At 44.2% G+C, this 12,665-nt stretch overlaps 1 protein-coding gene across 3 annotated transcripts in view; it reads left to right on the forward strand.

Moving 5' to 3' along the window:
- Positions 1 to 12,665, forward strand: part of ELOVL5 (ELOVL fatty acid elongase 5) — a 70,216-nt gene that overhangs the window by 28,830 nt on the left and 28,721 nt on the right. Inside the window, exon 2 of one of the 3 annotated variants that reach the window (XM_082411701.1) lies at positions 2,633 to 2,670. The exons of the other annotated variants lie outside the window; for them this stretch is intronic. The gene's annotated coding sequence lies outside the window, so the exon portion shown is untranslated. The remainder of the gene's footprint in view (positions 1 to 2,632; positions 2,671 to 12,665) is intronic. 3 annotated transcript variants of the gene reach the window in all.

Here is a 12,665-nt window from a genome sequence, read left to right on the forward strand (position 1 = left end):
TATTGTGGCCAATAGTCAAGTCTTCTGACTTGACCTTGATATCACTCTCTTTCCAGCCCCCCGCCCCCAGTTTAAAATCAACCAGTAGAGCCCTTAGCTGCTTCTCCAACATGGGTTTTCACTTTTCTCTCCCCTCCCCTTTGTCCCATCTCCCACTGGCAAGCCTTACACGTGACTGTGACCCACCAGTCCCTGTGTAGAATCGGTACGTGCTTTGTCAAGGCATCTCCCTCAGCTTGCTAGCTATCATTTCTCCCTAGTGAGACTGACTTCTCCGGAGGCAGGTGTGTGTCCTGTGGCTCTATGTCCCAGTGCCTCCCACGGTGCGGTGACTGTGTGCTCCAGGATCATAAAAGCAGCTGCCGCGAATCGAAGTGCCCCTGTATTGCCCCAGCGTTTCATATCATCTCATAACAACCCCATGGGGTGTACACATCATTACACACGTGTTTAAAGTCCAGGGAACCAGGGTCTGTACAGCTTACCAAAGATCATATTACAGTGTTAAGTGTCAGAGCCCAGAGGGTAGTAACTCACATTATACATATTACATGAAATTATTTTCGTGTAGAAATAGTGAGAATCTATACTCATAGGCGCCACTTCATTATGAGTTAAGTAGTTTAGGGCCCATCTGGAGATCTGTCAACTACTTATAGCTAGGGTTCTTAATTTGGGGATTGAGGGTCCCTAGGATTTTGGGGAGCCTGTCAGTTTTATCCAAATTCTCTGTCATCTGGGGATAGAGGGTCACCTTCACTTTTTCTTTTTTTTTTTTTTAACCTTTGCTTTAATCATATTTTTACAATTGGGGTGGGATCCCCAAAAGGTCCAGAACTGCTAATTTCACATTATTTCTATGGAAAATAGAATACAGAAAATAGAATTTTCCAGAGGCCAGATGACTAGTTTACAAAGTAACATCTGGAACACAACCCTTTTGTAAAGTAGAGATAATATGTTTTGATAACTTGAGGGAGTAAATGAATGAAAATGATTCACCTTAGAGACTAGGTTTTCTAAAAGTAGCAATTACGGTCATTCCCTTTCCCTCTCAAAACCACCCCTCTGTTATACACTGAACGTTTGTGTGCCCTCACCCCCCATTTCATATGCTGAAGCCTTCACTCTCTGTGTGATGATGTTTGGAGGTGAGGCCTTCGGGAAGGGTTAGATGAACCTTGACCTTGGTCTTGCCAGCCCGCAGAACTGTGAGAAATAAATGTCTGTTGTTTAAACCACCTGTCTATAGTATTCTGTTACAGCAGCCCAAGCTGACCAAGACACTCTTCCTTTCCTTCTCCAACCTGAGGGCATATAGTAAATTGTTCATGTATATGAAGAAAATTATTGGGGAAAACCATAATACATTTTAAACATGTCACTGCTTCTGTAGTCCCGTTAGTTTTCTTCAAGTTAAGTGTGTTTATTTGGTTCTGTCTAGGAAAATGTGATAGCTTTTCCAAATCAAAGTAGGATATTATGGCCTTCCCTGGTGGCGCAGTGGTTACGAATCCGCCTGCCAACGCAGGGGACACGGGTTCGAGCCCTGGTCCAGGAAGATCCCACATGCCGCGGAGCAACTAAGCCCATGCGCCACAACTACTGAGACTGCGCTCCAGAGCCCGCAAGCCACAACTACTGAAGCCCGCGCACCCTAGAGCCCCTGCTCCACAATAAGAGAAGCCACCACAATGAGAGGCCTGCGCACTGTAACAAAGAGTAGCCCCCGCTCACCGCAACTAGAGAAAGCCAGTGCGCAGCAATGAAGACCCAACACAGCCAAAAATAAAATAAAAATAAAAAATAATAATAATAATAATAAAGTAGGATATTATATATCCTTTTATATCTATCCCCCCCAATTAAATGTTCTTATCTTGGAACATTTGTGGGGTTTTTTTTGGGGTGGGGGGTTATTTATTTTTATCGGAATATAATTGCTTTACAGTGTTGTTAGTTTCTGTTGTATAGCAAAGTGAATCAGCTATCTGTATACACATATCCCCTCTTTTTAGGATTTCCTTCCCATTTAGGTCACCACAGAGCATTAAGTAGAGTTCCCTGTGCTGTACAGTAGGTTCTCATTGGTTATCTATTTTATACGTAGTTTCGGAACATGTGTGTTTTTAAATGAGCTAAGAACGTGGATTCCAGCTGGATGATAGTTAGATTTCTTAGTTTAGGGGGAAGGACCACGTTCCCTATCTCTACCACCTACCGTGATGCCTTAAACACATTTGATGCTCACGAAAGGCATGTTGTTAAACAGTATATGCCATTTTATATGCCTCAATTCTTTTCCTAAAATTTTCACCTGATTGACTTCTTCAGGAAAGATACCTTACAAGTTCTTTTTTTTTTTCACACACACACACATACACACACACACTGTATTTTATTTTTACAAGAGATAAATAGACTGACACCAAGCATTGTAAATGGATGACCAGAACAAAAGCAACAATGATTGCAATTACCAAACACGAAACACACTCATACTATGTCATAATATTGACATTTAGTCCAGTAATCCTCCACTGTAACAGCTCCTTTACTTTGCAGTGCCTTACAAGTTCTATACATAAATATTTTTGCCCCTCCTAACTGTGTCCTTAATTTTCATTTTCAGATCTGTTAGTGTCGCTCCCTCAGTGTTCCAGCTGTAGGTGGGTACCTAATTTTCATGCTAATTTGATCACTGGCTTGCCTTTCTTCATTTTGTTACGGCAAAATGGCTTTTATGACAGCTTGGAGTTGGATATTGGTACTTGGGGAGAATTGAAATGAAAGGAAAATCTTGTTATTAGCCAGTCAGAATATTCATTTACATTAATGTGACTTGGTAAACTACTTGGAGTTCCACTAAAATGTAATCACTTTAGGGCCTAATTCTCAGTTATTTCACCTTTAATGGTTGTCAAGGGGGTTTTAAACACAGTGGCACGGTTGTTGAAAGTAGCACTAGGTGAAAAGGAGAAAAGCTTTGCTAGGAAGAGATCTAATCTTAACTGGAGAATTTTGAGAGAGGGTTATAGAAGTCCCCACAGCCCTTGCTAGACAGTGTCTGTGCTCTGGGCAGCTGTGGGCATGGAAGGCTCCTTCCTGTCCTGAGGGCAGCAAGGCCCCCTGCAGGGCACAACTTGCGCCCACACTGCACACACCCAGGAAACCGGAATCACAGAATGGTAGGACTCCTCCACTTTATAAAAGTGCTCCTTCGCCACTTTCTGTTTTTCATTGGATTGATAAGAAAATGACCCAAAATATGGAAGAAAGCAGTTTTTATTCTTCATAATGAAGTAAGCTTTTCTTCATATTTTTCATTTATCAAAAAACATCTAGAGGGCTTCCCTGGTGGCGCAGTGGTTGAGAATCTGCCTGCCAATGCAGGGGACACGGGTTCAAGCCCTGGTCTGGGAAGATCCCACATGCCGCGGAGCAGCTGGGCCCGTGAGCCACAATTACTGAGCCTGCGCGTCTGGAGCCTGTGCTCCGCAACAAGAGTCTGAGGCCGCGATAGTGAGAGGCCCGCGCACCGCGATGAAGAGTGGCCCCCGCTCGCCGCAACTGGAGAAAGCACTCGCACAGAAACGAAGACCCAACACAGCCAAAAATAAATAAATAAATAGAAATTTAAAAAACATCTAGAATCTGACAACTCAAAACTATTGATGATACATAAAGTTTTCTATGTTCTGTGTAGAATAGAAAGCGGCACGGAAATAACGGATGGCAGGAACTTCTTATTTAAACCAGAGAGGCGTAATAGATTTACAGATTTCTCCCAATTATCTATGCCTGCTCATCCATGGTTCTGTAAAATGGGATTGGGCGCTCATAGTTCAGCCCCTGGAACACTTCAAGATCACAGAATGCCCCCGAATCATCAAAGCTTTGATTTTATTCGGGAAGATTTTATTTGATACGTTTAATGATTTTCTTACTCTCTGAAAACTGGCCTATGTGAGAGGTATGGTCCCTTGAAGTCAGTCAGAACATAAGGCTGGTCAAACAGTATTCCTGTCGCCTGAGTAGTCTGGGTAAATAAGCGTTTACTGGGAAGCTAAATCAGACAGCTCTGAAAATTAAAGTAGTGAAAACTCTAGCATTTAGGTGAAGGGTTAAGCTTTCATGAATGAGGTGATAGTTCACACTATTCCTTTCCAGCAGAACTCGTTAACAGATGCCAAAAAGTCACAACTGTGTGTCAGTGGGAGGTGCAAGGGGGGCATGAGGGGGTTGAATTTTTTAAAAAGTCAAATGCTTAGTCTTGTTTATTGGTTTGTTTTCCACTTTTGTGGATTTTTTTTTTTAATGTAACTTGTTATTTTGAGGTAATTTCAGGTTCATAACTAAGAAATAACACAGAGATCCCAGATCCCAAGTACCCTTTACCCAGTTCCCCCTCCCTGGTAACATGGTGCAGAACTGTAGTTTGGTACCACAGTGAGGTTGCTGACATTGTTACAGAAAAGATACAGGACGTTTCCATCAGCACATGTTGCCCTTTTATAGCCACATCTGCTTCCCTCCTGCCTTCACTCCATCTCTGACCCCTGGTAACTGCTCATCTCTTCTCCATCTCTATAATTTTGTCATTTCAAAAGTGTTATATAAAGGGATTGGCTTTTTTCCACTAAGTCTAGAGATTCATCCAGGTTGTTACATGTATCAGAAATGTGTTCCTTTTGTTGCGGAGAAGTATTCCATGGTGTGGATGTACCACTATTTGTTTAATAATTCACCTGTTGAAGAGTATCTTGGTTGTTTCCAGTTTGGGGCTATAATAGATAAAGGTGCTGTGAATACTCACGTATAGGTTTTTGTGTGCATGTCAATCTTTTCTCTGGAATAAGTGCCCAGTAACTTTATTTTAATGATGGCATACTGTTTGTATGCCTGTACCATAATTTATGTAGCAAGTTACTTTTAAATGGGTATTTTTCTGCTGCTTATATCACTGATGACAATCTTATAATTAAATCTTAATGCACATCTGCTTTTATTTCCTTAGTATAAAGATTTCTACAAGTGAGCTTGAGTGTGCAGAATTTTAAAGCTTTTTTTTTAAGTATCTCTCATTTTTTAATGTTTATTTTTAATTTAAGTGCATCTGATTCCAGAGCATTTTCATTACCTCAAAAACCCCATACACGTCAGCAATTACTTCCCATCCTCCCCTTCCCCAGCCCCTGGCAACCACTAATGTACTTTGTGTCTGTATGGATTTGCCTATTCTGGACATTTCCTATAAAACAGAATCGTGTAATATGTGACCTTTTGTGTCTGACTTCTTTAACGTAGCATAATGTTTCCAAGGTTCATCTATGTTGTAACGTGTATCAGTACTTCATTCCTTTTTATGGCTGAAAAACATTCCATTGTGTGGATGTACTACCTTTTATTTATTCATCAGTTGGTGGACATTTGGGTTTTTACCCCCCCCCTTTCTTTTTGGCTAATATAAATAATGCTGCTGTGAATACTTGTGTACAGGTTTTTATTTCTTCTGGGCATATACCTAGGAATAGAATTGCTGGGTCATATGATAGCTCTGCGTTTCACTTTTTTAGGACCTACCAAACGATTTTCCACAGCAGATGTACCATTTGACAATCCCAAATGATGTATGAGTGTTCCAATTTCTCCATATCCTCACCAACAATTGTGTCTGTCTTTATGATGATAGCATTCCTAGTGGGTGTCATATGGATCTTTCTAAAAGAGAAAGGGCCAGAGCTGTTGGGGTAACACTACCTTGCTGATAGGTGGCCACTTGACCTACCAGCTACGGAAAGCTCATCCCGGAAGTGACACACCATCCCTTTTGCTGTGTTCTATTGGCCCTATACACAGCCCTGGTCCAGTGCAGGAGAGGATCCCTGGGGACCACCTTAGAGGCTGCCTTCCACAGATGCCAAGTTCACATGAAGACACCTCTGTCCCCTAATCCAGGGAATGAAGCTGATAGGAAGTGGCTCAGTGTAGGACTGATAATAACGGCGCCTGAGCCAGAGCCCACCTCTTGGCCAGTGTCGGGATGCTTCCTTTTGTCCACCTTGCCTCCTTCCAAGCAGTACGTCCAGTTGGCTGTGGGCAGGTATGTGCTGTGAGTTCTGGCGTTGGCAGCCACTTGGTGGCACCTCACACGTCCCCAGATCAGTGTGACCAAGCCCATGGTTACTAAATCCCTCTTGTGTCCCGAGAACAGCTGCTGGGGGTGACAGGGAGCAGGATAGACCCTCCCTCGCTGCGCTTTACAGGCCTGGCCTCCATTGACACCTGTCAGACTGGGAAATGCTGACAGAGGGTAAGGGGTCCTGCCTCCTGCCGGGGGCGGGGGGCGGGGAGGAGGGGGTGGTATTCTTTATAACAACATTCCAGAGTGGACGAAGGGCTTACACTACTTCATGCCTGCTGGCTGTATGTTATATGTGCTGTGTAACACTGTGTTTAGAAGGTAGGAGAACTGATCTCTGACTTAATTAGGTTTATTTCAGCTTAAGAGATGATTCCCCCATCCCCCGCCCCAGCTGGTGGAGTTACAGCAAACAGGGAATTGTAACCTAATTTGTAGGAATGAAAAACATTTTCTCCTTGACCCCTGTCCTAGTCTAGACTCTGTCATTGTAATACAATACATGGATATTGTCTGCAACAGATTTCATTAGTCCCAAAGCCCAGTTTATATACACAGCAGTAGTTCCCCAAGAAGGCTGGCAGCTCATCAAAATTACCTGAGGAACTTTTCAAAAAAAAAAAATTTCTCAGCCTCTTGACTACTGAATCAGTTTCTAGGGGTGGGTCCCAGAAATCTGTTTTTTAAAGCTTCTAGGTGATTGTGAGATGCGGACAGATTGGAAAACCCATTGATGTGAAACTGAAAGATGTGAAGGCATTCATTCATTCATAGTTTCAGCCAGTAGTCGGCAAGCTGTCAGGCACAGATCTAGGCTCTGAAGGCACAGATGGGAACATAAGAGGTTCTGCCCTGAAGAGCTTGGAGCTTAATGGGGATTATGAACAAATGAGCAGATAATTGCAGTATAACTGACAATCACAACACTTTAAACATAAGCCTATAATTTTATCACTGATTGAGATAGTGGAAGTGATGATGGGCATACGAAAATGAGGCCAAGGAGGATTGCCACCCTTTTCCCGCTGACTTCCCAAATAGGTCTTAATATGGAGATTTCTAAGGTCTCTCTTACCAAGCATCATGAGTGAATACAACTGGTTGTTTTTGGTTTTTGTGTTTTTTCGTTTTGTTTGTTTTTGGCTGCGTTGGGTCTTCGTTGCTGCGCAGGGCTTTCTCTAGTTGCAGCAAGTGGGGGCTACTCTTCATTGTCGTGCGCGGGCTTCTCATCACGGTGGCTTCCCTTGTTGCAGAGTGCGGGCTCTAGGCACATGGGCTTCAGTAGTTGCAGCACACGGGCTCAGTAGTTGTGGCACGCAGGCCCTCAAGCAAGCATGCTTCAGTAGTTGCAGCATGTGGGCTCAGTAGTTGCGGTGTGCGGGCTCTAGGGCACGCGGGCTCAGTTGCTCCGCGGCATGTGGGATCCTCCCGGGCCAGGGATCGAACCCGTGTCCCCTGCATTGGCAGGCGGATTCTTAACCACTGTGCCACCAGGGAAGTCCCTACAACTGATCTTTTAAAATTTTAATTGAAATATAGTTGATTTACAATATTGTATTAGTTTCAGGTGTACAGCAAAGTGATTCAGTTATATATTTTCAGATTATTGGCCATTATAGGTTATTATAAGATATTGAGTATTGTTTCCTGTACTATATAGTAAATCCTTGTTACTTATCTATTTTACATATAGTAATTCGTATCCGTTAATCCCATAGTACTCCTAATTTATCCCTCCTCCGCCCCCCTTTCCCTCTGGTGACCATAAGTTTGTTTTCTACGTGAGTCTGTTTCTGTTTTGTATATACATTAATTGGTGGTATTTTTTAGATTCCACATATAAGCGATATCATATGATATTTGTCTTTCTCTGTCGGACTTACTTCACTCAGTATGGTAATTTCTGGATCCATCCATGTTGCTGCAGATGGCAATATTTCATTCTTTTTTTATGGCTGAGTAATATCCCACTGTGAATACAACTGGTTTTGTTTTTGTTTTTTAACTTGATAGTGTTATTTAAAATCAATTCTGCATTTATTCTCATGGATAAAGCCGTGTGACCTCAAAACCACTAATACATATTGTCACCATCCTCTTTACAATGATCTTATGAAGATGCCCCTTGAAAGGCCATACCGGGTTATTTTTTTAAATTAATTATTTATTTATTTATGGCTGTGTTGGGTCTTCGTTTCTGTGCGAGGGCTTTCTCTAATTGCGGCAAGTGGGGACCACTCTTCATCGCGGTGCGCGGGCCTCTCACTATCATGGCCTCTCTTGTTGTGGAGCACAGGCTCCAGACGCGCAGGCTCAGTAATTGTGGCTCACGGGCCTAGTTGCTCCACGGCATGTGGGATTTTCCCAGACCAGGGCTCGAACCCATGTCCCCTGCATTGGGAGGCAGATTCTCAACCACTGCGCCACCAGGGAAGCCCCCATACCGGCTATTTTAAGAGCGGTAGGTTGTGGGGTGGGAGACTTGGCTTCAAACTTCGGCTCCACCCAAAGTCTGTGACCTTTGGCATCTCAGCCCCCTCTGCAGCTGTAGTAAATGAATGAACTCATTGGGCATCTACCATGTGCTAGTTGCTAGGAGTACAAAAGGCATGTCAGATACAGACTGACTTCTGCTCTGTGCTGATGGTATGAACACTGATCTTCTCTTCCACTCAGAAGTCAGTGACCAGTGTCCCCTTAACATTCCAGAGAATTTATCTAGAGACTCTTAAAAGTCTCCTGGATTTGCACATATTATGTCATCCCATCGAAAGTAGAGAATGAATGCCAGAGCTGTGAGGTGTGGATGTGGGATGGTTTCATTGCCCGTGGACTTTGCAGGGGACACCAGTCTATGGCTTAGCAAAAACTCTCATGAACACTGAGTGTGAAATTGGTCAGTGCCAGAGGTCTTTGTAATGATGATAATAACACAGATAACGTTTGCATCTGTTGTGTGCATGCATGATTGTAAATATTTTACATATATTATTAACTCATTTAATCCCATGGAGAAGGCACTGTCAATGGCCCTTCTTTTACAGGTGAGGAAATTAAGTAACTGGCCCAAGATCACACAGCTAGTAAGTGGTGGAGCAGGGACCGGAACCCTGGCTATCGGGCTCCTGACCAGTGCTCCCCACAGGGTCTTTGCACACTGCTAACCACTTTGTTTCAGGAGGGCAGAGTGATGTCTGTCTCTGTCACTGTCGTTTTCCTAACGAGCAGTACTGTATACTGCTTGGCACATAGTAGGCGCTTGTTAAATATTCAGCTGCCTTTCCGATGACTGGTGGCATGAAGGGCAGTCACTCTCAGCATCACCAGGAGCGCAGAAGTAAAACCAGTCATGGGAAGACCTGATCCCGGCCCTCGGATCTTTCACCTTGTCTCACCGCAGCCTCGTGTGGATTGATGAGTTACTGTCAGCAAAGCTCTTTGTGGGAGCAGAGCTCTCCATCCATCCGCAGCAGTCTGGCCTTCATCCACCGGCAAGGGGCTTTCTGTGTCTATATTCGCTTCGTCTTCTTCCAAATGACAGTGTGCTTCAACCGAAGCCAGATGTCACTGGTTTTATTCTTCTGATTTCAAATGAGAATTGAGTCATCCAAGAGTAATTTTCTACAGTGAACCCCTCTCCAGATGCTTGTGGGGTAAGTGGGTTGGTGTGTGAGGTCTTTACTGGGGAAGAACTTTGATGATATGTTCTGTTCCTTAGCTCTGAATAAGAATTCCCCTAGAAGCTACTAGAGGCCAAGGGAGAGTCACTTGACACCTAACCTGGGACTTGGAGAAAAGGTGAAGACAGAATGAACAGAGAGGAAGGACCACAGATGATTCATTTAAGAACAGAGTGGGTGTGACCCTCCACCGCTTTAGAAGAATAGAATGTCCTTCTCCGGCAATGGTTAGAATAGTGCTTTTCAGTTAACTGGTTGCAACCAAGGAGTTGGAGGTGACGTGGGCTTCCCTTTCAACCTGTCTCATCTAACTTTTGTATAAGGGAGAACTTGAGTGTGGCAGCATTTACAGTCCCCTCCCCCGCCCCAGTTGTCCATTACACCAGAATGAGGGGCTCAGCCTTTAACCGCAGCGCTGACCTGTAGCAGGACTTGGTGGTGCCCCAGCTTTGCCATGACTGGCCTGAAGCCCAGCTAGAGCTGTGTCCTTTCTCACGTGCTTGCTGTACGGTAGGAGAAAATGACTCCATCAGAGTATTAACGAGAGTTGGATGTGCCCTTACAATGAGGATAAGAGAGTATGAGAAGCCTATGGGGGAATGAGAGTAAGCATAGATTCCTGGATTGTTGAAATGAGGGGACCACTGTTGATGTGGCAGATAATTTCTCCCGAGCCAAGATTTAATCCGGAGTTATCTTCTTTTTAAGTGCCAGCACTCTAAAGGGATTCTCTTGTCAACTTGATTTCATATCTGGAAGCTTGTTAGTGCTTAGATGTTTTTCCCCTTAGGGTCTTTATGACAGTTGTATATTTTAACATTTCTGAGCAGATGTGGTTATTTTCCTCCGCTCATTCCCAAGCTGATTTTCTCCAACCAAGAAAAACCTTTTTAAATTCAAGAAACAGTGTTGTGACTACCAAATTAAAGCACCATTTAATGTTTTGTGTTATTGGCAGCAACTTGGAATGTTCCCATGCCTGCTTAACAGGAGTTGACTGTTAAGGGGATGAATGGGTTGGAGAATAGAAAGTGGAGGGAGATTTCCTCCTGACCCCTGGGAGCTGGAAGCTCAGTTTAGCTGACTCATTTTTAGATGAACTGCGACAATTCTAAATGAATAAATAAATAAAACAGGACACGATGAGGAAGCTAACAGTAGTTAAATGTCTGCAGTAAACACATTTTTAAACCAAAAGCAATGTGACTTGACTGATTTCACAGGAAAGGGGGCTTTCAAAGCAAGCTGACTGCTCCCTGCCACCATTGCCTTGGCAGCAAGAAAAACCAGGGCTTGACCCTGAAAATAAATCGTCACTGCTAAGCTTTAGAGTCAGCAAACAGCCTGGTTGTGGGTTTAGGTAATTAACTTCCTTTACTATGATAATTTTTTAAAATCTTGCTATCCTTTAAAACAAATTTGCCTTAAGATCCCAGCACTTTTCACGTGCTTGGAAGCTTTCTCACTTTCTCCTGCTCCAGGTATAAATGGCCAAGATTCTCAACATTTGCATTCTTACCAAGACCAGTAACTTCATCTTGAGAATCGCGGTGGGAGCTGCTCTCCTTAACCCCAGCGACCTTCCCTGTGGCCACCCCACCACCCCATTTGCTCACAGTTTGTTGTCTCTCTTGTGGGCCACATGGAAAGGGGGGGGCACTGGTTTGCCGTAAAGCTTGTTGTGTCTTATTTCAAGCCTCCAGCAAATTCTGTGTGATACTAGATCACAGTGAAAACGAACGCTTGTTCAGCCTCACGCAGATGACTCACCTGGGCCTGTTCCTGCGGAGAGCTAACTCATGGACAGATGGATCTCACAGGAGCCCGGCTCTCTTTGGGGGATTCAGGTTTTGCCCTTTTGTGCCCTGTTTTCATCAGGTATTTCCAGGTTTGTGTATTCTGAGCTGTGGTAGTTTGAACGTTTCTCTTGAATTTAGGCCTGAGGCTCACCTCAACCCTAAAATATGTAGTACACGTGCCAGGAACTTGCCACGGGTCACAGAACTAATCCTTGATTTAGATGAAGGTGTACTGAATGCTCTCTCATCCTCTTTTAATACAGGGTAATTGCTGGCCCTAGTTAATCATTTCTTTTCTTAGTGAGATACATAACATGAGGCGCAATTGTAATACAGCTGCATAGTTACCAAAAACACTCCAGAATTTGATAGTGGGAAGTGGCTTTCAACTAAGAGTGTCTTCTGGGAAATGTGCGTACAAGAGTTCTTTAAAATCTATTCTAATTTACCTGCCCGTGTTTTCTGCCCTTATCCTGTTTTCACTGTTTTCATTTTCTGTGTGTGGCCCTTGAACTCGTGAAGAGCTTTTGGATGCTGTTGTGGTTGGAATTTTCCTTAATGTATCTGATTACTCCCTGTCGTGACCTGTCATTCTGGGAGGCCCCGCAGGCTGAGCGAGTGCCAGAGACTCCTGGTTAAAGAGGGTGGGGAGGCGATGCTTGGCTTGGTGTCAGCGTGATCTGGCCCCTGGGAGGTGCTGACTCTCCCTTTTTCCTGTCTGAGTGTGGGGAACCAGTCACATCAAAGAATGGCTTATTCTTTGGCTGCGCTCAGGACCAGAGCTCCTCTTGCGTGGGCCCAGCGCCTGGGCTTGGTCCCTGCTAGTACAATTGTCCAGAGCAGCTGTGTGCCTGCATGGCCCAGCTCGCCCAAGCTGCCAGTAGGTTGGCTGGTTGTTAAGAAGTGACGTTCCCAGCCCACGTGCAGCTTGGAAGATGGGGATCTGCCGCAGTCAGGCAGGCCACAGACCTGGCCGTGCGGTTGGACACCTTGTGTAAAGTGGGTCATGCCATTCCCGTGATCCCAGATCGCCAGGCAGAGTGT

The sequence above is a fragment of the Balaenoptera physalus genome, assembly GCF_965194825.1.
Source record: "Balaenoptera physalus genome assembly, chromosome: 11".
In the NCBI taxonomy this organism is placed as follows: domain Eukaryota; kingdom Metazoa; phylum Chordata; class Mammalia; order Artiodactyla; family Balaenopteridae; genus Balaenoptera; species Balaenoptera physalus.